Source organism: Pantherophis guttatus, chromosome 1 (genome assembly GCF_059756535.1).
Source record: "Pantherophis guttatus breed Tessera chromosome 1, ASM5975653v1, whole genome shotgun sequence".
NCBI lineage: Eukaryota > Metazoa > Chordata > Lepidosauria > Squamata > Colubridae > Pantherophis > Pantherophis guttatus.
In genome coordinates this window covers 37289599-37316701 of record NC_142063.1, presented here as the reverse complement: position 1 = coordinate 37316701, position 27103 = coordinate 37289599, and the positions used below count along the sequence as shown (strand labels likewise).

General features: G+C 39.5%; 1 long non-coding RNA gene across 4 annotated transcripts in view; it reads left to right on the top strand.

Annotated features, from left to right (window-relative positions):
• Positions 1-27103, top strand: part of LOC148116386 (uncharacterized) — a 56867-nt gene that overhangs the window by 15470 nt on the left and 14294 nt on the right. For 3 of the 4 annotated variants that reach the window (XR_015728372.1, XR_015728371.1, XR_015728370.1), the window contains exon 3: positions 8739-8800. This is a non-coding gene — a long non-coding RNA (uncharacterized LOC148116386). The remainder of the gene's footprint in view (positions 1-8738; positions 8801-27103) is intronic. The other variant, XR_015728373.1, reaches the window with a different exon arrangement.

The following is a 27103-nucleotide window of genomic DNA, read 5'->3' as shown; positions in this document are numbered from 1 at the left end:
AAGAATCCAAATTAAAACATCCCCCTCACATTGATGTGTAATCTTTGCCTAGCTCCTCCAATGAAGGGGACTTTACCAGTCTGAGGAAACAGAGTGGTACCACCATCTAACTCCACTTGGTGTTTTTCCTAATGTTCAATCAAGATCCTCTTTCCCAAATGTTCTCTTGCTCAAGATGTAAAATGAAATTTGGCACATGCAATCACATTCAACCTGACCAGTTATGTAGCCATTACCTAAATTCTTCTGTAGAAGAATTTTCATCACTAAGTACAATAACTAGCCTGTATTCACAAAATTCTTTGCAAGATCCATCTGAAGGGGGGACTTTGCAAGATCCATGTCACTTAACCAGACTTTAAGATATAAATTGGTGAAGTGGATGCATACTTAAAAGGCCCATTTGTCAACGAATGGGATATTCTGCAGATGAAACACACTGTACTATAAATTAATTGTATTAAAGATTATAGGAATGGGAAATGGCAATTTAGACAAATATAAGTATTGTAAAAATGGAATTCATATTGATATAGTATATATGTACAATGAGCACATTTCTCCTTCAGCCACAGGAAATTGAAAAACTTTGCATTTTCTAACTATTTTATTTAGTCTTCTAGGACTTTGAACCAGATGAAGAAAAGAAGCTGACTTTAAGTAAATGAAATTTCACAAGGCTGACAGAATATTATAAATTTAAATGATCATAGGGAATGACAAAGAGACCTTTGTTTAAATGACAGGATTACAAGTTGATTAAGATGGAGCTTCTCATTTAAAGGCATACAGCAAGTGTAATTCTTAGAAAAATTATATTCAGCAGTTTTCCATCACTCTAATCCCATTTCAAGTGAGTTAAATCTAATTTATCCAATGAGTAATTCTTGATCTTCAATGAATTAATGCATAGGTCACTTTCCCTACACTCTCTGTCCCATTTCAAAGAGACACATCACCTTGAGGTGCTGCAACACAGTTAATGTTTTTTTCTTTTCACAACCGTCTTTGTATATCAATATGTTTGTCAGCCTTTGTGGATCTCACAATGCCACAAATTATCCATGCTTCAAGATCTATCTGCTTCAAGATCACTGGCACCAGATTATTTGAAAGAGGGACTTGCAAGCATTTGGGAGAGTCTATACAACCTTGTCCAAATAACCGGTATAGAGTTCAACTTCAATTGCATGAAGCAAAATTTGCTAATTAAACTGAACCATAGCCAAATCTTAAGTGACGCAGTAGCTCAGTGGCTAAGATGCTGAGCTTGTTGATTGAAAGGTCGGCAGTTCAGCAGTTCGAATCCCTAGTGCCGCATAACAGGATTACTTGTCCCAGCTTCTGCCAACCTAGCAGTTCGAAAGCATGTAAAAAATGCAAGTCGAAAAATAGGGATCACCTTTGGTGGGTAGGTAACAGCGTTCCGTGTACCTTTGGCATTTGGTCATGCCGGCCCCATGACCACGGAGACTTCTTCAGACAGTGCAGGCTCTTTGCCTTTGAAACGGAGATGAGCACCGCCCCCTAGAGTCAGGAATGACTAGCACATATGTGCAAAGGGAACTTTACCTTTTTAGCCAAATCTTCCTTGAAGTCTTCAGCTCAATACAGGAGCCTGGAAGATAATATCAGGAAATAACATTAGCCATAAAGATCCAATATATACATTTCCTACTATGCATATTACTTGCATGTGTGAAGCACAATTTCTAGAAAGAACTATGGACTCTTTTTTTTTTTTAGAAAATGTAGCAATGCAAAGTGTGTCCCATTTGGAATCTTTTATGCACTGAAAACCCCATTAAAGGTTTTTTTTGGTGGAAGGAAACTTATGACTAAAATGTCATCTTTCTAAGTGCATCATTTTAAAGATGACTACAGATATTACCTTGTCTCATTTCTTTAAGCTCACTTAAAGACAGTTAAGAAGAGAGCTAACATGGCTTTTAAGATTTATTTTAGAACCAGAAGTGGAGAGGAAAACGATAGCTGAACAAAAGCACACCACAGGATTTCCATCTAATTGGAGAGTGCTATTTAGCACTCATATTGGCAATAATGATAGCATCATTATTATATAGCATTATATAGCAATAAGAGCCGCGGTGGTGCAGTGGTTAGAGTGCAGTACCGCAGGCTACTTCTGCTGATCACCGGCTGCCAGCAGTTCAGCAGTTCAAATCTCACCGACTCAAAGTTGAATCATCCTTCCATCCTTCCGAGGTGGGTAAAATGATGACCCAGATAAACCACTTAGAGTGGGCTGGAAAGCACTGTGAAGTGGTATATAAGTGTAAGAGCCTTGGTGGCGCAGCAGACTAAAGCACTGTTAAGTAACACCAGCTGCCTGCAATTATTGCAAGTTCAAATCTCACCAGGCTCAAGGTTGACTCAGCCTTCCATCCTTTCGAGGTAGGTAAAATGAGGACCCAGTTTGTGGGGACAATAAGCTGACTTTGTATAAAAAAGAACACCGCTGGGGGGTGGGGGGGGCGGCGAAAGCCCTACTAAGCAGGTATATACAAAAGTATGAAGGCTATTGCTTAACCATTGTAAACTGCCCTGAGTCTCTGGAAAAGGGCGGCATATAAATCGAACAAATAAATAAATAAATAAATAAATAAATAAATAAATAAATAAATAAATAAATAAACAAACAAACAGATAAATAAATAAATGCTATTGCTATCTATGATGTGACTTGTTCTTTCTGAGGGTCACAAGGTTTGATCCTCTGTTTATGTTGTGAGATACAATTTATGGCCAAAACAGCATGGAAATGCTTCCAAACCTTCCAAGCTCTTAAAATTGGGTATTTGTAATTATTTCCAGTGTCTACTGCTACATGAAAGTACCTATCAGAATAGCTATACTTCATAAAGATATCTGACTATTTACTTTCTGGAACTTCTTATTTTTTTTATTGTAAACACTTTCCTATTTTGTTGAACCATGTTACCCAATAACTGTTTTTAAGGAACAAAAAAGGTGTGTAAAGATAGTGAAGTGCCAAGAATGCTTGGAAAAGGAGGCATATCAATTAATGGGATAAATCATTGATTCTCAACCTGTGGTCCACGGACCCTGGGGGATACATGAAGGCTTGAATAAATGTTATGATTTAAATCTTGAGTTAAGTCTTGGGGGTCCATAGCAGGGGTGAAATCCAGCAGGTTCTGACAGGTTCTGGAGAACCGGTAGTGGAAATTTTGAGTAGTTCAGAGAACTGGCAAATACCACCTCTGGCTGGCCCCAGACTGATGTGGGAATGGAGATTTTGCAATATCCTTCCCCCAGGAGTGGGGAGGGAATGGGTATTTTGCAGTATCCTTCCCTGGAGTGGGGTGGGAATGGAGATTTTACAGTATCCTTCCCTTGGAGTGGGGTGGGAATGGAGATTTTGCAGTATTCTCCCCCTGCCATGCCCACCAAGCCACTCCCACCAAGCCACACCCACAGAACCGGTAGTAAAAAAGTTTGGATTTCACCACTGGTCCATGGCCATGGTCCATGGCCACAAAAGGTATGTAAAGGGGATCCGTGATGAAGAAAAGGTTGAGAAATTGAGAGAGCTAGAAACAGTTTTGGGGATCAAACCATATCAGATATTCTTTCCAGCCTGGAGTTTAATACAGGTCTGATAGTAATTTGGAAGTTCATAAGGCTTATCATATCCCCTTCCAACTTTTATTATAGTCCAAGCTAGGAATATTTAATTATTTTCTCTAGATTCTAAATTAGGAGTGGGAAAACTGAGGACTGTGTCTCCCATTCCTCCTTTTTAATAAGCCTAAGTCAATTACCAAATTTCACTGGCATTTTTTTAAAAAAAATTCTGATTAATTGTGCTTTTGTTAGGCTTTATCCATTTTATTTATTTGAAAAGGTGCCTTCAAGTCAGTCTTGACTCCTAGTGACTGCTAGACAAGTTCCTGAAGTTTTCTTAGCAAGGTTTCAGAAGTTGTTTGCCCTTGCCTTCTTCCTAGGGCTGAAAGATAGTGACTGGCCCAGGACCACCCAGCTGGCTTTTGCCTAAATGGAATTAGAACTCACAGTCTCCCAGTTTCTTACCTGATGTCTTAATCACTATGCCAAACTGGCTTTTTAAAATTTTTCTCTATAGCTAGTCCTTGTTTAATGATCGCTCATTCAATATGAATGAGGGACACATATGACCAATCCTTCTATTTCATCTGTTGCAGCATTCACACAAACACATGATCACCACTCCTACTCTATATTCTCTGACATTTTCCACCAGCCCTGATGAACGACCAGTATTAAACTTGCCATGATGGCCAAGGATTTATCTCATACAAGTTCCTCTTTCTTATTGCGGTTAATAGTTTTTATCACTATTACTCCCATACAAATGCTGTTTAGAAGCTTGTTTCCTAAGATTTTTGAGGAATCATAAAACAATAGTGTCTGATAAGCCAGTTATAGTTTTATCTCTTCCAAACATCACTTATTTCTATCAAAATACATATTCTATATTAGAGTAGGCATGATAAAGCTGTATTCTTACTAAGGATTTTCATGAGAATTTATCTGTGGGACCACCAAAACAGATGTTATTGCAGATGGGAGCACTGAATAGTCCATTAGCATCCATTTTTCTGGGATAAAAGTTTAATGCAAAAGAAGAAGAAGAAACATATTAGAAAAAGTATAGTATGTGTACTTCTAAATGCTGAAAAAATATATTAAGCTATATGCATTTTTTTTAAAAAAAATCCCATTAAGGATAGCTATGGTTTCAAAAACAAGATATATGAGTAAAACTTACTGTCAAGGTTCCAAGTAACACCCCCAATGAAAGAAAACTCCAAGGCCTGAGTTTCCTCAAAGTTCCATTTTATTAAAGATGTCATATTGGCACCTCTGGGAAAACCCGAATCTGAAAGTTTCCAGTGTTTCCCCACCCAAAGGAAAGTCTAAGCCCAACACCTACAAGTCCATCACATGCTCCAATCCAAACACCAAGCCGACTTCTCCCAGCCATTCCTCTCCAGGTAAAGGGCAAGATGGCCTTGACTCTGAGAAAAGAATGTTATTATGAATACATATCACCCATGCTCCATACAATCCCCCCTCCCAGTTTCCCACAGTAGTAATTATAGCAGGCCTGAAGGCCCAATGCAAAAGATGGCTTCCCGGCCTGACATTTACATTTTAAAGATTGCGCTGAAGAAATGGTCATAAAAATGTATATCAGGACTAAACCGATTAAATTATATGTATATTAAGAAAACTGACTGAGGGGCGTGATGGCTCAGTGGTTAAAGATGCTGACCTAAAAGCTGACAGCCCAGGTTCAAGACCCAAACTTAACGGGGTGAGCTTACATTACTTGTCCTAGCTCTTTCCCACCTAGCAATTTGAAAGCATGCAAATGCGAGTAGATAAATTGGTACCACACCTTGGTGTATAGTCCTGTTGACCACATGACCCCAGAAATATCTTTGGACAATGCAGGCTCCCTTGGCTAAGAAACAGAGATATATACCACCCTCTAGACTCAGACATAACTGGACAGGGGAAACCTTTACTTTTAAGAAAACTGACATATAAAATACATAAAATATAAAATAAATAGAATGAACAAGCCCCAGCATCAACCCCAATTACGCTTGAGCGCCAAAAGTTTTCTACACAAAAGGGTATATTCTAGGCAGAAAGGGAGATTTCTGGCTGGACCACCTTGTTTTGAGAATTTCTATTGTGGGATTAATAATTATCATGTAGACTTCCTTACAGCAAACAAAATAGCAGTCTTAATAAAAATTTGCCCCTCTGAGAATAATCTTTTAATATAAGCTTTGTGATGCAAATACTAGTTTGGTTCCAGTAATTAAGAATCGAGAGCTGAGTCTTCTATGTAAAAATATAATTTATATACAGTATACTTGATTTCATTTACAGAAACCTTAAAGAAAGTCAGCACCTAACAGGCAGAAGAACAGAAAAGTTGCTTGCCAGAGTCTCCCATTTCATTAAGAATCTGCTAGGAAAAAAAAAAAAAACCGACGTTTTTAAAAGTCTTTGGGTAACCTAAGGAATAATTTTTCATGTTTACAGCTTGTCATATTGTGAGCTGACTTTCTATCACAATTTTTCTTTCCCGCCCACCAATACCATCAGTGCCACAGCAGTGGGTTATTTACAGCTTTATCATGTGATCAGAGGAATAAATGATAGAGATGAGATATGTTTTCAGATGAGACAGAAAGTGAGGAATAGGCACAATGAAGTTCAGTCATGTAGATGGATTTTTTTTTGTTTTAGAAAAAGAATGAGCAGCTTTCTTGATAGATGGATGCACCTTTGATTATTAGTAGAGCTGTGTGAAACTGGATTTTTTGATTTCTAAACACTTAACCCGAAGAAGTAGTACAGGAATTGATGTCACTTGTTTGAGGCAGGCCAGAGTAAGGAACAGATAACATAAGTATAACATAGAATTCTCTCTCTCTCCGTCTCCCTCTCCCTCTCCCTCTCCCTCCCGCTCTACCCTCTCCCCCTTTCCCTCTCCCTCCCTCCCTCTCTTTCCACATACACACACATGTATGTGAGTGTATGTATATATTAATAACAGGTACAGTAATGAGAACTGATAATGAAGATATTAAAATGCTACATTTTGGATCAAATGTCTACAGTAAAGGAACCAGCAATCAAGAATAATCCCACAGATTAGCATTTGGTAGGGTAGCAATGAAGACCTTGGAAAGATATTTAAATGTTTTGATGAGTCTGTATCTCCAAAGAGCAGAGTCATAGCCTGTAAGCCACCAGAGTCAGCTCACAGGGGATATGGCAGCATAAAAAAACCAATAATTTAATAAATCATACAAGGAATGATTTGAATGATGATGTTAGAAAACATTCCTTTTCTGGATAGAAAAGGAAATAAATCGTAACAGAATAAATCAATACAGAGTTCTCATTCAAAGTTCAAATGATTAGGTGCAAATTATCACATTTTGAACACACTGTAAAAACCTGGCTCTTTTGAGAAGTCCATAATCCAATAATAATAATTTGGGATTGTGCCAATTTTATATGGCATTGTTATCTTAATAAAGTCATTACACTTATTGTTAATCTTCTTGACACTTTTACAATTTCACTATTGCAAAAAAAAAAAAAAAACCATGAACATAAGACCCTTTAAAAAAAATTTTTAATACTCTCTTCTTTCTTGAATAAAAAAAGCATTAAATACAGATAGGTCAAAATGGAATAAAATGGTGAGTTGCAAGAATTGAAGATTAAAATGTTATTTGATTAGCTCGTTTGCAAACAATAAGTGTCAACAGCTTCCTAGACCTTGTCAGAATCTCTTTTAAGAATGCAAATGTACCCTTTTATCTTCGGTTGCCCTTTTATTAAAACAACTGAAAAGACATTGCTAATAAACAAGACAATTAAATGGAAATGATGTCATCTCCTGGCATTCATTCACATTAATGAGCCTTGCCAGTCTTCTAGAATAAACAGTAATGGCTGGAAAGCAATAATATTCAAAATTGCATTAGCAGACAATGACCCAAGAAGACGTTGTGATGGCCTTTCATATTGGGTTATTGTACATGACATTTTAAACAAATGACCCAAGTCTTATTTTTATTGTGAAACAGTGATTATTTTTACTATGTACTAATGAAATAACCATGAAGCCTAAAGTATATATAAAGAAAGCACAGATCACTGTGTAATGATGACATTATGCACCAATTTATGAAGTACTTTGGTAAAGGTTACTTAGGTTTTGTCCCCTGAGTATCACTATCCCAAATACAGAGTATTTTTTCTCCAAAGAAAAGAAGTGGCAGAACAGAAAGGGATGCTACAAAAAAAGCAGAGGTTAATTCTGCCAGTTCCCCAGTTAATCCAGGATTTGAAGAAAGAACAAATCTCAGATTTCCTGCATAATTCTGAATGTATTTTATAGATTTTTGGCTGCTAATCATGAACCTCTAATTCAGGGGTGTCAAACTGGATTTCTACGAGGGCCAGATCAGCATTGTAGTTCCCCTCAATGGGCCGGTGGGATGGTGGGGAACGGGAGCGGTGGTGATTGGACGGATGCCTCTTGCTCACCCTGATAGCCAAAACAGGGTGGGGGGCACTTGCGCAGCCCCCTCTGCTCCCTTTTTGGCCTCCCCGGCCTCCTGCAGCACTCTGCTGGCTGAAAATGGGCCACACGGGGTGTCCTTATGGCCCATTTTTGGCCAGTAGAGTGCTGCTGGAGGCCAGGGAAGCCTCACGGCCCCCCAGTGAGGCCTCCGCCTGGCCCGTTTTTGGCCAGGAGAGGCACCATGGGACAGTCCTTTGATATTTCCAGGCCAGCCCCATGGGCCAGATTTAAGCACCACATCGGCCAGATCCGGCCTGCAGGCCTTGAGTTTTACACCCCTATTCTAATTTAACCGATTGCATACCATTTAACTTTGGATTTTAATAAACTCCTCTGAATTGATGCCCATTCGTTGACAATAGACAATAGTAACATGACAGATTTTCACTATTTAATCCCATCTTTTTATTGATTAGTATTGTTTTCTAGTCACATCAGATAGCAACAGAGCATAATGTTGAGTAAGCATATTTCATAAATAAATGTTATTATATAGTAGCCCTTTTCAGCCTAACGTTCCTGGAGCAAGTGTTCAAATGGTTCAGTCCTAATTATATTTTTTTTATTTTTGTCTGTCTGTTCTTTGCTGAAGATGGATTTTCTTTTGTACAGCTGCCATAGAAGGAGATTCTTGGGGCATTTCTCAGCTATAGAGTAAGTATCATTGGAACTCAAACACCCCCCTGGGCATTGTTATCTCCTTAACACATTCCCACATGTGCTTTTAGATTATTTTTATATGGAAATCAGGGGCTTACTTCTCACCTCTCTGTTTCTGCAAGTGGCATTACTGTATAAAGCATCCTGTTTTAGGAATGTTAGATATTTCACTAAGTCTTCTTCCACTAAGGCAGCTATTATTATTAAGACTCCATAAAAAGATTACACTTTACTGTGTGTCTAGGTGAAAGCAAATATATGTATTATTTATTTATTTATTTATTTATTTATTTATTTATTTGTTTGTTTGTTTGTTTGTTTGTTTGTTTGTTTGTTTGTTTATAAAATTTGTATGCCGCCCTATCTCCAAGGACTCAGGGTGGCTCACAACAACAATCGACCAAGCAACTGTTAAAATCAACAAATATACACAAAAATATGAAAAGTTTTAAAAAATTTTTTAAATATACTACCCCATCAATCCAGCTTGGGGGACATAAATAGCCAGGCTTTCAATTCATGGCGGAAGGTGTGAAGGTCAGGGGCCAACCGGAGCCTGAAGGGAAGTTGATTCCAAATGGTGGGGGCGCTCACAGAGAAAGCTCTACCCCTGGGGGTCACCAGCCGACATTGTCTAGCTGACGGCACCCTGAGTAGGCCCTCTCTGTGAGAGCGCACCAGGTGATGGGAAGTTGACGCTGGTTGCAGGTGGTCCAACAAAGAGCCTGGGCCTAAGCCATGAAGGGCTTTATAGGTTAACACCAGCACCTTGAATCTCACCCGGAGGGCAACCGGCAACCAATGCAAGCTGTGCAGGAGAGGTGTAATATGGGAGTATCGGGTCACTCCCGCAACAACCCGTGCGGCCGCACTCTGTACCAGCTGAAGCCTCCGGGTGGTCTTCATGGGCAACCCCAGTTAGAGAGCATTGCAGTAGTCAATCTGGGAGGTGACTAGCACATGAGTGACTGTGTGTAGGGCATCTCGGTGCAAGTATGGGCGCAACTGGAGCACCAGGCGAACCTGGGCAAACGCCCCCCCGGTCACGGCTGTGATATGACCCTCCAAACTCAGCCGTGAATCCAAGAGGACACCCAAGTTGCACGCCCTGTCTACGGGAGGCAACACCTCGCCCCCAATAGACAGCGTTGGAACTTCTTGCTTGGCCCGAGATGCCGGTATCCATAGCCACTCGGTCTTGGGTTGAGTCAAAGCCTGTTACTCCCCATCCAGATCCGTACTGCTTCCAGGCACTGGGACATCATGTCGAGGGCATCACTGGGCTGGTTCGGGGTGGATATAAAAACCTGGGTATCATCAGCGTACTGATGATACCCCACCCCCAAACCACGGATGATCTCTCCCAGTGGCTTCATGTAAATGTTGAACAGAAGGGGCGAGAGGACTGACCCCTGGGGCACCCCACAAGTGAGGGGCCTCATGGCCGACCCCTGCCCCCTGCCAACACCGCTTGCGTATGACCCGAGAGGTAGGAGGCGAACCACCATAAAACGATGCCACCCACTCCCAACCCCTTGAGGCGTCGCAGCATGATACCATGGTCAATGGTATCAAAAGCCGTCGAGAGATCTAATAGGACCAGGACTGAGGAATGACCCCTGACCCGAGCCCTCCAGAGAGCATCCACCAGCGCGACCAATGCCGTCTCTGTGTAACCCAATTGGCATGTAACCCAATTGGCATGGGTCTAATCTGCTTCATCTAGGGCCACCGGAAACTGACTTGCCACCACGCTCTCAACAACCTTCGCCAAAAAGCGAAGGTTGGAGACCGGACGAAAGTTGCCCAGAATGGTTGGATCCAAGGCAGGTTTCTTAAGGAGGGGCCTAACCACCGCCTCCTTCAAGGCGGCGGGAAAACTCCCTCCATCCAAGGATGCCGTTATCACTGTCTGGATCCAACTGTGTGTCACCTCCGGAGCTGCATAAACCAGCCAGGAAGGACACGGGTCCAGTATGCAAGTGGTTGCACTCAGCTTCCTCATGATCCTGTCCACTTCCTCTGGGGTAACAGGGTCAAACTCTTCCCAGATAACAAGACCTGCTACCTCCCCACCGTCCAACTCTGCCCAGTCAGAGTCCAAGCTGTCCCGAATCTGAGTGATCTTGTCCCGCAGATGTTGATTAAACTCCTCGGCTCCCCCCCGCAAAGGGTCATCCCCCACCCTCTGATACAGGAGGGAGCAGGATACCCTAAACAGGGCAGCTGGGTGATTATCTGTGGACGCGATGAGGGCGGAGAAGTATGTACAGGTTTACCATGTACACCTAGAATGCTTTCAATAAATATTGCAAATAAGTTTCAAAAGTAGTTCATGAGAAATTGTATTAAGAAAGGACACATAACTTACAATTGTCCTAACAGAGATACACGTTCTTCATGAGCTTAAGAGGGAAATGTCTTTGGTATGAGTGCCCAGTGGGAAAAGGTGAAGAGAAAGAGGTATTAAAAAGCGAATTCAATAATAGAACATAGAATATAGAATAATAGAGTTAGAATGGACTTTGGAGGTTTTCTAGTTCAACCCTCTGCTCAAGCATATCTGCCTTATATCATATCAGACAAATGGTTGTCCAGTCTCTTTTTGAAAGCCTCTAGTGATAGAGCACTCAGAATAGGGTCTGAATACTCTGAATAGGTTCAAAACCTATTCCATTGGTTAATTGCTCTCATCATTAGGAAATTTCTCCTTAGTTCTAGGTTGCTTCTCTTCTTGGTTAGTTTCTTGTCTTGCCTTTTAGTGCTTTGGAAAATAGTTTGACCCTCTCGTCTTTGTAGGAGCCCCTCCAGTATTGGAACAGTGCTATCATGGCATGACATACCCAGTTCCTGTAACCATTCTTCATATGTTTTAGCTTCCAGCCATAACTGATCAGTTGGATCAATCTAATCATCAGTTCTTCTCTGCACTCCTTCCAGAGTCTCAACATCTTTTTTGTATTGTGGTGATCAGAACTGGATTCAGTATTCCAAGTGTGGCAGAATTAGCTATACAAAATTTCAGAAAAATATTTGCCAGGAGACTCAGGAAAAATCATAAGGAAACAGATTGGGAAGAAGAGGAAAGAAGAGTATTAATTTTAGTCTGCTTGCTTGGTCAAGAAATGCATCGTTGTCATTGAATAACTGGGGCAATATTAATTCTTCTGTTAGGGCTAATACCAGAGTTTTCAGTAATTAAATATTTTGAAAGAAAGAGACTCAGCCAGACTGTAAGAAAATCGGAGCAGGAATGTAAGGTAAGCATGAGTAGCACCCAATATTTAATTGCTGACAAGGCCAATAATGTATAATGGGAAAAAAAATCTCAAGAGGGGTGGGAATTCCTAAAAACAAGAGAAATAAATATTTAAATCATAATTGCAAACAATTCCAATGAGAAAGAAAAAGAGGCCAACAGGAAAGGTCAATTTATCCATAGAAAAAAAATATACAGGACATCTGAAAACAAACAAAGCAAAAAGGTGCATGTAAAAGACAGAAGGAGAGGATGGGTTACCAAGGAAGAATGAATACAAACAGCCTGAAATAGTCATGATGATGTCAAGAAAGCTAAGATGAGTTCAGAATGAGCTCAGGTTAATGAAGGCTGCCAAGAAAAAAAAAACAAAAAAACTTGCTTTGTTGTTTTCAAAATAAAAAGAAAGTGGGGTGGGGAGGGGAGGGAAATCACTTTATCAATTGCTCAGTGAAGGTGGCAAAATGCTATATGACGTGGTCATAAAGAAGTACTGCTATACTCAACTCTTACTTTGTCTTACAGCCTTCTTGAATGAGAATCTTTGTCAAGAGCAACATTAAAGAGGCAGAACTGACATTTGAGACTGACAGAAATATGTTCAGGGAATATTGTTTTAATGTGGTAATATGAATGATATCCTGGTTTATTAAAGAAAGCCACTTGTGATTAGGCCTAATCTCAAGTAGTATTTCTGGAAAATCTGAGAGAATTGGGGAAATGTTAAGTGATGAGAGAATAGATATTCCTCTCTTCAAAAATCCAGGATCCAACGTACTTCAGACTAGTCAATCTGAGGTTGAGACCTGTGAAGATTTTGGTGTAAATCATAAATAGATCAGTCTATAAGCACCTTGAAAATCATGAGGTAATTACCAAAAATGGGCATGTATCATGCTCTACTAAAACTGAGCATTTTTCAATCTATTGCTAAAATAAACCAGGCTGAGTTTCAAGTATATCGTCCTTTCAGCAGATCCAAATGGAGGGATTATTTTGTGGGGATGGGGGAGCAATGGATTATGAAGCTTCCCAGATATAACTGCATTCAAACAAAATCATGTTTATGTTATATTCATATTATTTAAAAAATAGCCATTACTTTTATGGAAAGCTTCTGAAAATGTTTGTACTGTATTCAGCAAAATTTCAGAATGTATTAATGTCTATATGAGTGAAAGTTGGGAATAAGTGAGTATATTAAAGAAAGGCTTATATTATGTCCTTGACTTTCTTTTCTTTTTTAAATTAAAGAATGATGCACAAAGCTGGTGATATAAACTAGTGTCCTATTGTTATTTTGGACTTGGGTCCCATACCTTCCATTAGTGTGAACAACGAATTGTAAAAGTTTTAGTCTAAAACAGCAGAAAGGCACCAGGTTGCCTATTCTTAAATAAAATTGTAGTTAGGTACATGCAAAACTCAAATATATCAGATACAGATGGCTTTAAACAACTCTAGTCAATTATATCATACAGGATAAAATGATAATGCTGTATTACAGGAAGATTTTTTTTTGTTCCCTTTTAGTCAATGTTGTTTCTTGGCAACATTTCTTGGGAGCATTTCCACAAGAAATTGATGAAGATGATGCAGTGGTGAAATCCAATTTTTTAAATTACCGGTTCTGTGGGTGTGGCTTGGTGGGCATGGTGTAGCTTGGTGGGCATGGCAGGGGAAGGATACTGCAAAATCTCCATTCCCACCCCACTCCAGGGGAAGGATACTGCAAAATCCCCATTCCCTTCCAACTCCTGAGGCCAGCCAGAGGTGGTATTTGCCGGTTCTCCAAACTACTCAAAATTTCCGCTACCGGTTCTCCAGAACCTGTCAGAACCTGCTGGATTTCACCCCTGTGATGATGTTATCCGTTCAGTTGTGACTGACTCTTGGCAATTCTATGGGCCAGTTCTCTCCACATCTTCCTCTCTTGCACTACTTCTTTAACTTTTTCTATACTCTGGCTGATGTCAGCTTTGATGGTGACAAGAAATTGACCATTGCTTTTTTTGTTAAGGCTGAGGAACAGTTTATTGGTTTTATCACATTTTTACTAATTATTGTAAATTACTCTTTTCTGCGTGCATGCCTTCAAGTCAATATTGACTCCTGACTATTGCCTGCACAAATTTCTGCATTTTTCTTGGCAAGATTTTGGAAGTGGTTTGCCATTATCTGCTTCTTAGGGCTGCAAGAGAGTGACTCACCCTAGCTGATTTTGTGCCTAAGGCGGAACTAGAACTCACAGTCTCCTGGTTTTCAGCTCGACATCTTAAATACTATAGCAAACTGGCTCTCATTGAAATATTGTTTTTGGAATATTTCAAGTTACTTGAAATGGAGGGTGGGGTGGGAATTGACAAAAATGCCATGTAAAAGTATAGTGCCTATTAAGAAAGAGTATAGTTATTACAGAGGCATCCAACTCTTGAGGGAACTTGCCTTCCAGTTTCTCATTCAGTCATGTTCTTGAATGTAATGTTTTTGTCCTTGTTCATGTTCTCTCCCTGACTATTACAGTATTTCTAAAACAGAAACAAAAAGTGAGCAATGTCAATAAGGGGTTATTTGACATCTACAGAATTTGTTCCTCCCTAAGGGAATTTCAGAGTTTGCAGTTAAGAGTTAACAATGCTTTCCTTCTATCCCCTGAGTACTTCATCATTTTACAGCAGGTACATTTTCTTCTCAGTGGGTGAACTATATGATAAACCATAGGCAAACTTTTGAAAAACTGCAAATACTGACACTTTACTGCATATGTAACCATAACAATTGAAAGTACTAATTTTCTAGCTCATATAATATGTGTAAGTACGCCTTAGCAACACTCATGGGGAATGTAATTTAGAAGTGTCTCAATCTTCCTTACCTCAAGCAGAGAATTTCCTGCCACATGCTTAACAAAAAGCCAGCTGTCTAAGGAGACCAGGTGCTTATCTCTGGCAAGTGTCACACTCTCCTCTTTCCAGAAAGTTGTTTCAGGAAATGTTTGTAATGTTCTTTAACCCTCCCATGACAGGTTTGCTCAGTAGAGAGGATGGTAGCTTTAGAAGTCCCACAGGTAAGTGAAAATATCTAGCAAAATACTCTATGATTTTCTAAAGCCACTGCAGAGATTGTGGTATGCTCACCATGTAAAGAAGGTCAATTGCAAAATTTTCTCCAAACAGTACCAGTTCTTATTTTCTGATAGATACTATCCTCTAACTCCAAGTGGTTTAGCTTCTAGGTCTACCAAAATCTTACCTTGTGGGTGGCCAATAATTTGATAGATAGTTAGATAGCAATAGCACTTATATATAGCTTTACAGTGCTTTACAGCCCTCTCTTAGCAGTTTACAGAGTCAGCATATTGCCCAATCTGGGTCCTTATTTTACCGACCCTCAGAAGATACCTTCCGGAAAGCCTTCTTCAGCTGATAATAGAGCTCTGGATTGATCTGGAGCTCTGTTATCGGCTGCAGATGCTTTCCAGCAGGCATCTGAAGATGAAACAGAGGCCAGCAAGATGTGTGCAAGTGGTGGCAAGCGGCCACAAGAAAAGGTGAGGCAGATGTCTGGGTATACGAGGCCTGGTAAGTAGGGAAGCTCCACCCCCCATCCCCACTCTAGCTTATTTTTTTACCTGTGTGCCTCGCCCCACCCCCTGTACCCCAGGGTGGGCAGGGTCTTAATTAGAGCTAAATTTATGGGTGGGGCTTAATTTGATTGCATGCACTCTAAAGCATGATAGGACTTCTTTTTAAGGTGGGTTTTTTTTGGAGAAATATGATAAATAGATAGATAGATAGATAGACAGACAGACAGACAGACAGACAGACAGACAGACAGACAGACAGACAGATAGATAGATAGATATAATCTCAGTAAATAGAAGGGATCATATCAATATTATGAGACAAATAAAATGGCAGACTACAATATATTTGTTATTGCTATTTGTGATAATCACAATATTGAAATCAGCTGTATTATGCTGCTGCTGCTAACAATGAGTCTAACATCAAGAAGTGATTGGCATATTTCTCCTGCTCCTGGAGAAATTTGGCTTAATGATTTTGTCTCCTTTATAAGAAATGGTCATGTAGTACAATTAATCAGTCCAGTTAAAGAACTAGTAATTATTTTTGCATGATGTTCCAAGCTTCTTTAGTTTTAACTTTGGCTAGTTTTTTTGTGGCCTGTTTGACTAGTTTATAGTTCAGTATGTTGTATGCATCCAGGGAACAGATTAATTCTTCTGAAGGATGTCATATAAAAAGTCACTTGGTAAAAATTGTTGAGAGGTCCTTTGTTCAATCTGATCTACATTCTAGCAAATTGCTCTTCAAAACCAAATGGCAACAGTATCAATCAGTTTCAATCTAGGTTTACATACTTACTTGGTCTTATTTCCAATAAACTGGAAATACAAATGTAATAGAGAAAATCACCAATTGTCATTCTTGGAACACTGAAGAGAATCTGAGTGAGATGTTTGAAGGATGTTAAAAGAATGCAATAATGTAATTATTCTTAAGAATCTTAGTGAATCCCCAGACCCTTCTTCCTATACTCTTCCAGTATCTGACTAACTGATGGATGAATATGAGATAATTTGTAAGATGTTTGGAATACATGTCCATACCAGGGGTGAAATGCTCCCGGATCGGACCGGATCACCCGATCTGGTAGCTATCTTGGCCGGTGGTTTGGCAATCTGGGAGCGATGGGGGAGCGAAGCTCCGCCCAGCCGCCCGGGTGCCATTACTTCCTGGTTTTTACCAGGAAGTAATGTGTTTTTACTTTCTACGCTACCGAACCAGTAAGGAAGGTAAGTAGATTTCACCCCTGGTCCATACTATAGATGAGTTACATTATTTACTCCCCCTCTAAGTTATATTCCCAATTTGATTCAAGCTATATACAAACTTAATACTAGAGTCAAACTTTAGTATCTATCAAAAAAATAACACCCCCCCAACTGAAATTGTATAGCTACCCCACTCTTACAATTTGTGTTCCAGATTTCTGAATCTCGGTTTTTAAAAATGTAGCAGATAAAATAAAAGGATAACCGTAGAAGGAACAATAAACACTTCCTGAACCATTCCTTCTGCTAGCTAGAGCAATAAGAAAATTTTTGTCAATCATTCACTTGTTCTTCCCTAGAAATTCTTTGTTAATCTAAGTGACATGTTTAAAAGGGGCAGGGCTTTATTCATCCAATGAACACCACTGTGGATACCTCCACCTGTTTAATAACCAACAGTATAAAGATCTAACACACCTAGTGTTCTGGAAGGTCCCACTGTATAATATTCATTAGGGTGAAAATATAATTAATTGTAAGAAAATTCTATAACAGTCAAATCCAATAGAGGGATGTGCAGAATTCCCATTGTTGCAGTGAAGTCTATAAATCCCTTCTTTTGAAATTGTTGAATTTAGGACTAAGCAAAATTTACTTAGCAGATGATTTTTAAAAATGAAGCTAAGTAAATGACTTTCAAAGAACAGGAAATGTATAATGAGCCATAATAAAGCAGTTTTTATCACAGATGTTTATTATACATCTGGGGATACTTAGCATTTCATGTATTTGGGAAGGTTGTTTGAAAGGGCAGTTGAACCATGTTTCTGCAATACTACATTCACAAATAAGTCATGCTCCTAAACTCCTGGGTGGATATCACCAATAGAAGATTATTGTTTTACCAATTAATCCAGTTTAGTATATGGAACAGAGCTGATGGGAGATTTTTTTCCACTCTGATTATGTTTTTGAATCTTTTTAATTAAGTTGGGGAGGCCTAGCTCAGAAGCTGAATACAGAGATAACCTTGAAGAAGGAATGTGAACATGGTTAAGTAAAGACCAGCTCAACCCTGAGAAATAGGGAAGGATGAGGGGGGAAAATTCAACATTACACTGCATTGATTCTCTTTGCTGTAAGAGTGAGTAGACCAGTGGATTAGTAAACAGTGGTAGGTTTTCAAAGTCTTGTTATTATATTCTTCAACAACAGAGTTGAAATATTTCTTGTGTGTTTGTTTCCTGAACTGAAAGACAAATGGCTGTCTAATCTCTTCTTAAAACCTCTATTAATGGAGCACCCACAATTTCTGGAGGTATATTGTTCCACTAATTACTTGCTTTCATTGTTAGGAAATTTCTCCTTATTTCTAGGTTGGATCTTTTCTTGATAAGTTTCCATCCATTACTTCTCATCCTGTTTTGGAGAAAAGGTCAGCCTCATCTTCTTTGTGACAGCCTCTTAGATATTGGAAGACTGCTATCATGACACCCCTAGTCCTTCTCTTCCTTAGACTATACATACCCAATTCCTGTAATGGTTTTCATATGTTTTAGCTTCCAGTCCCCTAATCATCTTTGTTGCTCTTCTCTGCACTCTCTCTAGAGTAAGGTGACCAGATTTTAACATTGGTAAAGAGGGATACCAGCATTCTTAACAACCATGTCACTCATTTCACAACTGCTTCTCTTCTCCATGGTGATAAGATAGGGCAAAAAACGTAAAATGTGAGGACAGTCGTAAGTTTGAGGACTGGTCAAAAGTGCGAGGACCAGTCAAAAATAACTTTTTCAGCCCTCTGAGTAGTCCATATGCCCAAAAGGACTAACCAGAGGGCTGAAAAAAGTCATTTCTGACAGGTCCTTGCACTTTTGACTGGTCCTCACACTTATGACCATCCTCACATTTATGCCCGTGCAGCATTCTTAACAACCATGTCACTCATTTCACAACTGCTTCTCTTCACCATGATGACAAGATAGGGCAAAAATGTAAAATGTGAGGACAGTCGTAAGTTCGAGGACTGGTCAAAAGTGTGAGGACCAGTCAAAAATAACTTTTTCAGCCCTCTGAGTAGTCCATACAGTACAATGTATTTTCTTTGAACAGAATATTTGGCTGGTTCACAAATTTAAACAGTGTTTAGTCATTTCAATTAAATTTACAATTTCTATATTTCCTTTTTGCCATATTTATTCCTCATCTATTTTTTAAAAAAAAAACAATATTACCCTTCATCCTCATCTCTAATCTTAATCAAATTCAATTTTTCCCTTCTATTCTATATTATACCCCTTCCCATTGTCATCTATTTTTATATCCATCCTCACATTGGTTAATTATGTAATTATGTAATACAGTTGTTTAATACAAATTCAACATTTTAATATAAATCAATTAGTTATATAACTATCTTTTTTGTATATCAATATGAATATGAATATTCCAATTATTTCCATGCAATCCAATTTCTTACAAATCAATTAATTATATTTACCAATAATAATAAACCAAGTAATTTCCCCCATATATTCCTCCAAACCACAACTTAACCATTTCTGCTTTCAACACAATATACAATTAATAGTATCTCAATTATTACAATTCCCTAGTTAAATAGAGCTTTTTTTCTTTTGTGTTTTAAAATCTTGAACTCTCCTCCTAAATTTCCCATTGTTTGCAGCTTTGCACTTACTTTTTTTGGTGAGGAAAAAGAAAAAGAAATCTCTCTCTGACTCATTTTGTCACGTTGCAGCAAAGACCCTGCTTTCGCTTTCGCTTCTTCAGCATAGCTAGGGGAAAAAAAATCTGTTCCAGGAACTTTTTACACTGATCACCTGTAGGGCGGCCCTTTGAAGCCCCGTGGCAAGAGTTGAAACAGTTTTTTTCCCTCTAGTCATCAGCTGGGACTCAGGAGGCAGCCGGGACTCAGGAGGCAGAATGAAAAATCGGGACTTTTTTAAAACGCTGCAGGACGCGGGACAAATTGCTAAAAATCAGGACCGTCCCGCCAAAAGCGGGACGTCTGGTCACCTTACTCTAGAGTCACAACATCCTTTTTTGTATCATGGTGACCAAAAGTGGATGCTGTGATTACCCAGGACAAGGCACGAAAACAATACAGCCAGCTGATAGTTCAAAACTTCCTTTATTGCTCCAATTTTCCCACAAACACTCCCACATTTATGGAAGTCTGGAGCAAAGTATTCTCTCTCACACACACACACAGAGCATCCTCTGGCTGCCAGGAATCCAGCAACACGCTATTAGCACAACGGCTTCAAAGCAAGAAGTCCAATGAGGCAAAGGAACAAGGCAATGAATCTACAAAGCAAGGAAGAAAGCAATGAGTCCGCAAAGCAAGAAACAAGACAATGAGTCCACGAAGCAAGGAATAAGGCAGTGAGTCCATGAAGCAAGGAACAAGCCAAGAAGTCCTGCAACCTCCAGACGTCAAAGTCCTGCAACCTCCAGAACACAAAAGTCCATGAATTCAGTGTTTGTTCGTGACAAACGCCCCTCCCCACAGTGTCTCCTTAAGTCTCAGTCCCTAGGTGTGCCTTATGAAGAGGGGCGGGGCGGTCTCTTCCCAAGTCGTTGAGTCAACCTGCACTGTTCCTGCCTCCTCTCCACTCTCTGTGCTCGAGTATCAGGAGGGGGCGGTCATTGCTCATTGACTGAGCTCCATCACTCTTCATCTCCACTGCCTGTCCTCTCTCAGTCATCCTGCTCCCGTTCCTCCCTGCTGACAAGCTGTCCGAAGCTGGAGGGGGCCGGGGCTGCCTGGTTCTGCTCCTCCCCAAATTCCTCTGAAGCCAACAAGGCCGCCTTCTCGAGTCAGCTCCAGCTCCAGCTCATCCTCCTCCATGGATTCAGGCTCTGATGGGGGCATGACAGATGCAGTAATCCAAGTATGGTCTTACCAAGCCTCATATAAAACTCCCATTCATATTCAATCTATATTAATTCATCAGCCATTCATAGCTGACCCTTTCTCTTCCACACACAGTTCTTAATGCAACACATTTCAACTGCATTCAACTTACTTTTATATTTCTTCTGACATCCACAATATAACAATGTGGCCAGAAGCATATTGTTGTTACTCTTCACTGTTTTAGCGTCCATCAACAAATCTACGTTTCTTAAATTCAGCCACGGACAATCCATTTACCTTTCTACTAGTATTTGTACATCTTATAATTTACCCATCCATTTCTCCACCTTTAGTAAATATTCTATCAAGATACTCAAAAAATAATCTAATTTTTCATCATTTATGTATAACTCCATTTTCTTTATCAAACACAACCAACGTGATCTTTAGTACATTAATATTTAAACCATCATTCTCACTGCATCATACAATCTATCAAACATTTGTTGCAAATCTTTTATGTTTTCCACCAAACTTTATTTATCACATTCATTCATTTTTCAGTGAGGTGCTGAAGAAGAAAAATCTGGCTTGCACATTCTCTGCCTAGTATAGTTGCTTTGCAATTCCCAACTTTTGCTTATGTCAGCTATCATATCCCTTAATCAAAAAGCTGTCAAATGTGTTCATGTACAGGGAGTCTTCGATTTACAACAGTTCATTTAGTGGCCATTCAAAGTTACAATGGCACTGAAAAAAGGTGACTTATGACTATTTTTCACAGTTACGACCTTTGCAGCATCCCCATGGTCATGTGATCAGGAAGCTGATAAGATAAGCAAAACAAGACACGAAGGTATGTGAACTAAGTTGTTCCCTGCAAATTGCTTCAGTCGGCGTTCCTCCTTAAATAGGCTAGGGGAGTGGCCAATTAGCCCCAAGCCTTACTCTTGAGGAGACCTCCTCCTGAGGAGCCACTCCTGCCTTTTGGCAGCTCTGCACGCCCGCACATGGAGAAGAGGCTCCTCCTCTTCGTCCTCTTCACTTAAGGGAGCTTCTGGAGGTTCTGAAGGCTCTGGCTGAATCCCCGCCTCTGGCACCACATCTCCTCCAGCCTCCTCATTGTCCGACTCGAGTGCCAGCTGCACAGGCTGCTGGCACAGCACCACACCAGCCTCCTCGCTGTCTGAATCAGTTACTAGCTGCACAGGCCTCGTACGGGCCACAACAGTCCTGGGGTCATGTGATTTCCTCTTTTGCAACCTACTGACAAGTAAAATCAATGGGGAAGCCAGGCTCATTTAACAACCAGGTTACTAACTTATCAACTGCAGTGATTCATTTAACAACTGTAGTAAGAAAAGTCGTAAAATGGGGCAAAACTCACTTAACAAATGTCTCGCTTAACAACAGAAATTTTGAGCTCGACTGTGGCATAAGTTGACAGCTACCTGTACAGTTAACCTTTTATTTTTTTCATTCTGTTTTGCTATTCTTTTTCTTTGTATAGAGAAAGAACAATGTCTTCCTCCTATGGTCAGATACTGAAACAGCCTTTACACATGCGTTAGCTAAGTTGCATAAGCAAAACACACCCATTTTTTTTCAGTTATAGTTTCTAATGCTGGCTGAAGAATTCTGGGAGTTGAATTCCACGCATCTTAAAGCTGCCAAGGTTGAGAAACACTAGTGTGGGTCAACATTCTCATAGTATTTATGACTTCCTTTTTTTCTTAAAACATTAAAAGAATTTTATTAATATAATCATAAAATATGACGACTGGGGATGGGAGGTAAGGAGTAGAAATCAGCTATTTTAGTCCCTGTTCAGCAGAGGACTCTACTACAGCATCCAAAACAGATGGCCATCCAGTTTTTGTTTAAAATTGTCTAGCAAAAAAAGACTACACTACCCGTGAGGCAATTTGTTCCACTGTTAAATGGCCCATAGGATTAGGAAATTTTTCCTGATGTCCACCCCATATCAGCTTCCTTGTTATTTAAACCCTTAACAATTCTGTCCCCTGTTTCTACATGATAACCCTTTAGTAACTCAAAGACAGCTATTAAGTTCCCCTCAAATTCTACCTTCGCTAGTCTAAACATAACCAATATCTTCACCATCCCTCATAGATTTTTCTTTCCCAGCATCTTATCTTGGTTGTCTTCACTGACATGGTCCAATTTGTCAATGTCCTTCCTAAAGTGCAGCGCTCAGACCTGGACACAGTATTTATGTGTCGAAAGCTGAATGGAGAGAATGGATGATTTTTCTTGACCTAGCATTATACTTCTGCTGATGCAGCCTAGGACTGCTTGTCCTTTTTTTTTTTTTTTTTTACTATTACATTGTGTTGGCTCTTGTGAAACAAGCAGATCTTTTTATAAAACCCCAAACATTCATTCTGGGGTCTCTGAATGGCTTAATCATTTTTTATTTCTCTCCGCTCATTTTCACCCCTTCATTCATGTCACCTAATAGGATATTTTCCGGCTGGACTGTATTCTTTCAGAGTACTTTTTTTTTCTCCCCAGAACTCATTTCTGGTTCTTCCATTATCACCATTCACTGAAATGTAACATGCAGCCTTCCCTGATCTATGAACATTTACCTTTATATGTCATCAGAATAAATAAATCACACCAATTTATACATTCTGATATATATATTGGGTCCATTCATTCACAATTAAGTTTTCATCTTCACTTCCCTGAATATATTTACCAAACCACTTCCAGAAGATCAGATCATTTCCATTTGGATCAATTATATTTGTCCTCTTTTCTCTTCGTTTGACAGATTTACAGTTTCAGTATATTATTTTTTTCATTTTATTTGTAATTTGTAAATTTATCACATACTCCTCTTGTATTCTAGCTTGCATACCAGAGGTGATATTCAGCAAGTTCTGACCAGTTCTGGAAAACCAGTAGCAGAAATTTTGAGTAGTTCAGAGAACTGGTAAATACCAGTTTGACTGGCCCCACTCCTATCTATACTCTGCCTCCTGAGTTCCAGCTGATCGGGAGGAAATGGGGATTCTGCAGTAACTTTCCCCTGAATTGAAGAGGGAATGGAGATTTTATAGTATCCTTTCCCTGGAGTGGGGTGGGAATGGCGATTTTACAGTATCCTTTCCCTGCCACGCCCACCAAGCCATGCCATGGCTACCAAGCCACGCCCACAGAACTGGTAGTAAAAATGTTGAATCCCACCACTGTTGCATACTCCATACTCCTCCACTGATAGACCCACAGATATTGACTTCTATGACCATTATGTCTTAAATGGCCTGCATTTTGTAATATGGAAAAGCTATAGACTAGTCACACCAATACCACAATAAGTCTGGTCTGATAGCGGAAAGGATCGTACATTTATCTATCAAAAGAAAATAATAGTAGAAGAACCAAAATCTCTGCTAACTCTTATAGAAATATACACAATATATCTGGGTAATTTGTGGGGGTTTCCTCCTGTTAAAAAATATCAAGAATAAAATGGCATGTTTAAGTGGTCTTATGGCCAACCCAAGGATAATCTCTCCACATTATGTACTGCATAAATGAAAATCATCCCAAAAGCTTCGTATGGATAACTATGCCCCTCTCAGAGCTATTTAGCTTCTCATATGACCTTGTTTCTGAAACCTAACTCATAAAAGCAACTTAATAAACCTCCTGGACCTGAAATGAACATTTTGATGACACTATGAATACAGTATATGCTAAAGATCTCCTATTCCATTTTTCTATAACCATAAACAGATACGCTTTAATGGTCGAATGCCTTTACCTTAAAAGATTGCAATTTAGCTCCCCAGAGCTATAATAATAAAAACTGCTGACATTCTGTTTTTATTTCTTAGAGTAAAAAACTATCTTACAAAGGAATTTCCCTTCCCCACAATATCTATGGCAAAATAAAATGAAGTCTGGCCTCTCAGTTAAATAGCTTCATTAAAAAGCTTTCCTTCCCCTCCCTTTTTTTAAGGGTGAGGGAGACAACACTTAAGTGTTGAGCTATATATTATATAGCTTGTGAAGTTATATATAACTTGTGAAGAGAAAGTATATTTATATAAGGTCAATTTTTGGGTAGAAACAAAATAAAGAGATAAAACTGGAACTAGCTTTATAACATTACTGTTGCTTTAGTGTACTTGTGGGTTTGGCCTACCCTGCAAGTTGTTGAGGAATTACAACATGCAAGGTATGTGTAGAAGATGTTTGTCAAGTACACATTATAATGTAAATTTACAAAATGTTGCACTTTTGAACCAAATCACATTTATCTGATATTGTGTTTTGTGCTCCTTTCCCTTTCCAAGTAGGTGGAAGCTGCCATGATTGATGTTTGCAGTAGAATGAAATACCAACAGCACTTTCCCCTAAGGAATTAAAATATGGAAATAAAATCAGATCAATTACTTTATTGATGATTTAATCTTTGGTTGAAGATGAGAGTTTAAGATGCTTGCAATTTACACTCAAGTTCAAAATCCCAAGATGCTGCAATAAATTAATACATCTTAAATTTCATTACTAGAAAAAAAATGTTCTATATAACACTTGTTTTACAGATTAGCTCCATAAATCCAATACTTCTCTGTATTGCTTGCATCCTTGCAAAGCCATCTTGCAGTACTTTTTAAATTGACTCAGACTCTGTTAAAAAAAGAATGAACTAGAACATATGCTAAAAGCCAGGTGAATAAAATCCAGCTGATATGGGTGACAATGTCATCCCTATGTCACCACATTCTGCACCAGCTGAAACTTCCAGATACTCTTCAAAGATGATTCCATGTAGAGCTCATTACAGTAGCTCATCTGGGAGGTGACCAGAGCTCAAGTGATTGTGAGCAGAGCTTCCTAATCCAAGAATGGGTACAATTGGTACAAAACACAAAGCTGTGAAAAGGCCCTGTTAGTCACAAGTGCCACTTGTGCTTTGAGCAGGAGTTGCAAGTCCAGGGAAATCTCCAAGTTGTGTGCCAAGTCTGTTTGGGGCAGTGCAAGCCCCATCCAGTACAAAAGGTGGCATAGTCCCAGAATTAGTAGATCCCCAACCCAGAGCTAGGATTCAGTTGGAGCCTATGGTTCCCCATGCAGATCCCTACAGATTCCAGGCACTGGGATAAGGTATCAACAGCATTGTTTAATTTGCCACAGGCAGAGAGGTATAATTGGGTATAATCAGCAATAGATAAGCTCATCCAGCAGCTTCGTGTAGATACTGAAATGGAGATGAGAAAGCACCAAATCCTGTGGAACTCTACATAGTAATGATGAAATATTTCCTCCCCAATCACCATTGACAGGTATTGATCTCAGATCCCGTACTGTGCCACCCTCTCCCAAACCAGAAGGACACAATAGTCAATCGTATTAAGGGCCACTGACAGGTCAAGCAAATCTTGGATGGAAGCACAACCACCATACCGCTCCAACCAGAGATCATTTAAAATGCAACCAGTACCCATTTCTATCTCATATCCTTGACTGAAGGGGATCCAGATAATCCACTTCATACAAACTGATGCATAACCACTTTCTCCACCACCTTCTCTAAAAGTGGAGGGTAAGATATTGCATGAAAATTGTCCAATATCAGGGGTTCCAACAATGATTTCTTGAGGGGGTGGATGCGCAAACCAACACTTCTTTAAGAAGCAAAGGAACAATCCCCTCATCCAAGGAAGAATTAACAAATCACTAGAACCCACTCAAGGGACACCCTGGGCACCTTTAATTAATGAGGAAGAACATGATTCTAAGGAGTAGGTAGCTGAGCTGACAGTGATAATGAGCCTGTTTACTTCCCCAGGCCATGTTCAAACCATTTCCAGATAGCAGAGCAACAGTCAGCCCCAGCCATCTTCCCAGGACCCTCAAAATGGTTGTTGTCCAACTGCCATTGAATTTGAGCAAATTTATCTGGCAGATGCCAAGTAAACTGTCTTCTGAACAATTCTCAGGAGCATTCTCCAAGCCCACTTGTGCCCATAAGAGGATACAGGTTACCCCCCAAAAAAGGGTTGTATGGGGTGGCTATCTGTGGGCACCATAAAGGCAGAGAAGTATTCTCATTTTGCTATTTTACCACTTTGAAGTAGGCTTAATAGCAATTGTTACCTGTGTTCGATCAAATTCATCCTTCGTTGAATTTCAATGGTGCACTAGATGACTCTTTTCCTGTTTTATCTTCCTCAGCTCAGTTCTTCTGCATACCATGAGAAATGATGGGATTTACTAGGAATGGAGTATGACATGTTTGGATTCATTTAGGCAAGCAAGGAATGCAAGTGAATGTCATTGTGATTTGCAGCTTCCCTGGCTTCTATTGCTTCAATTGAT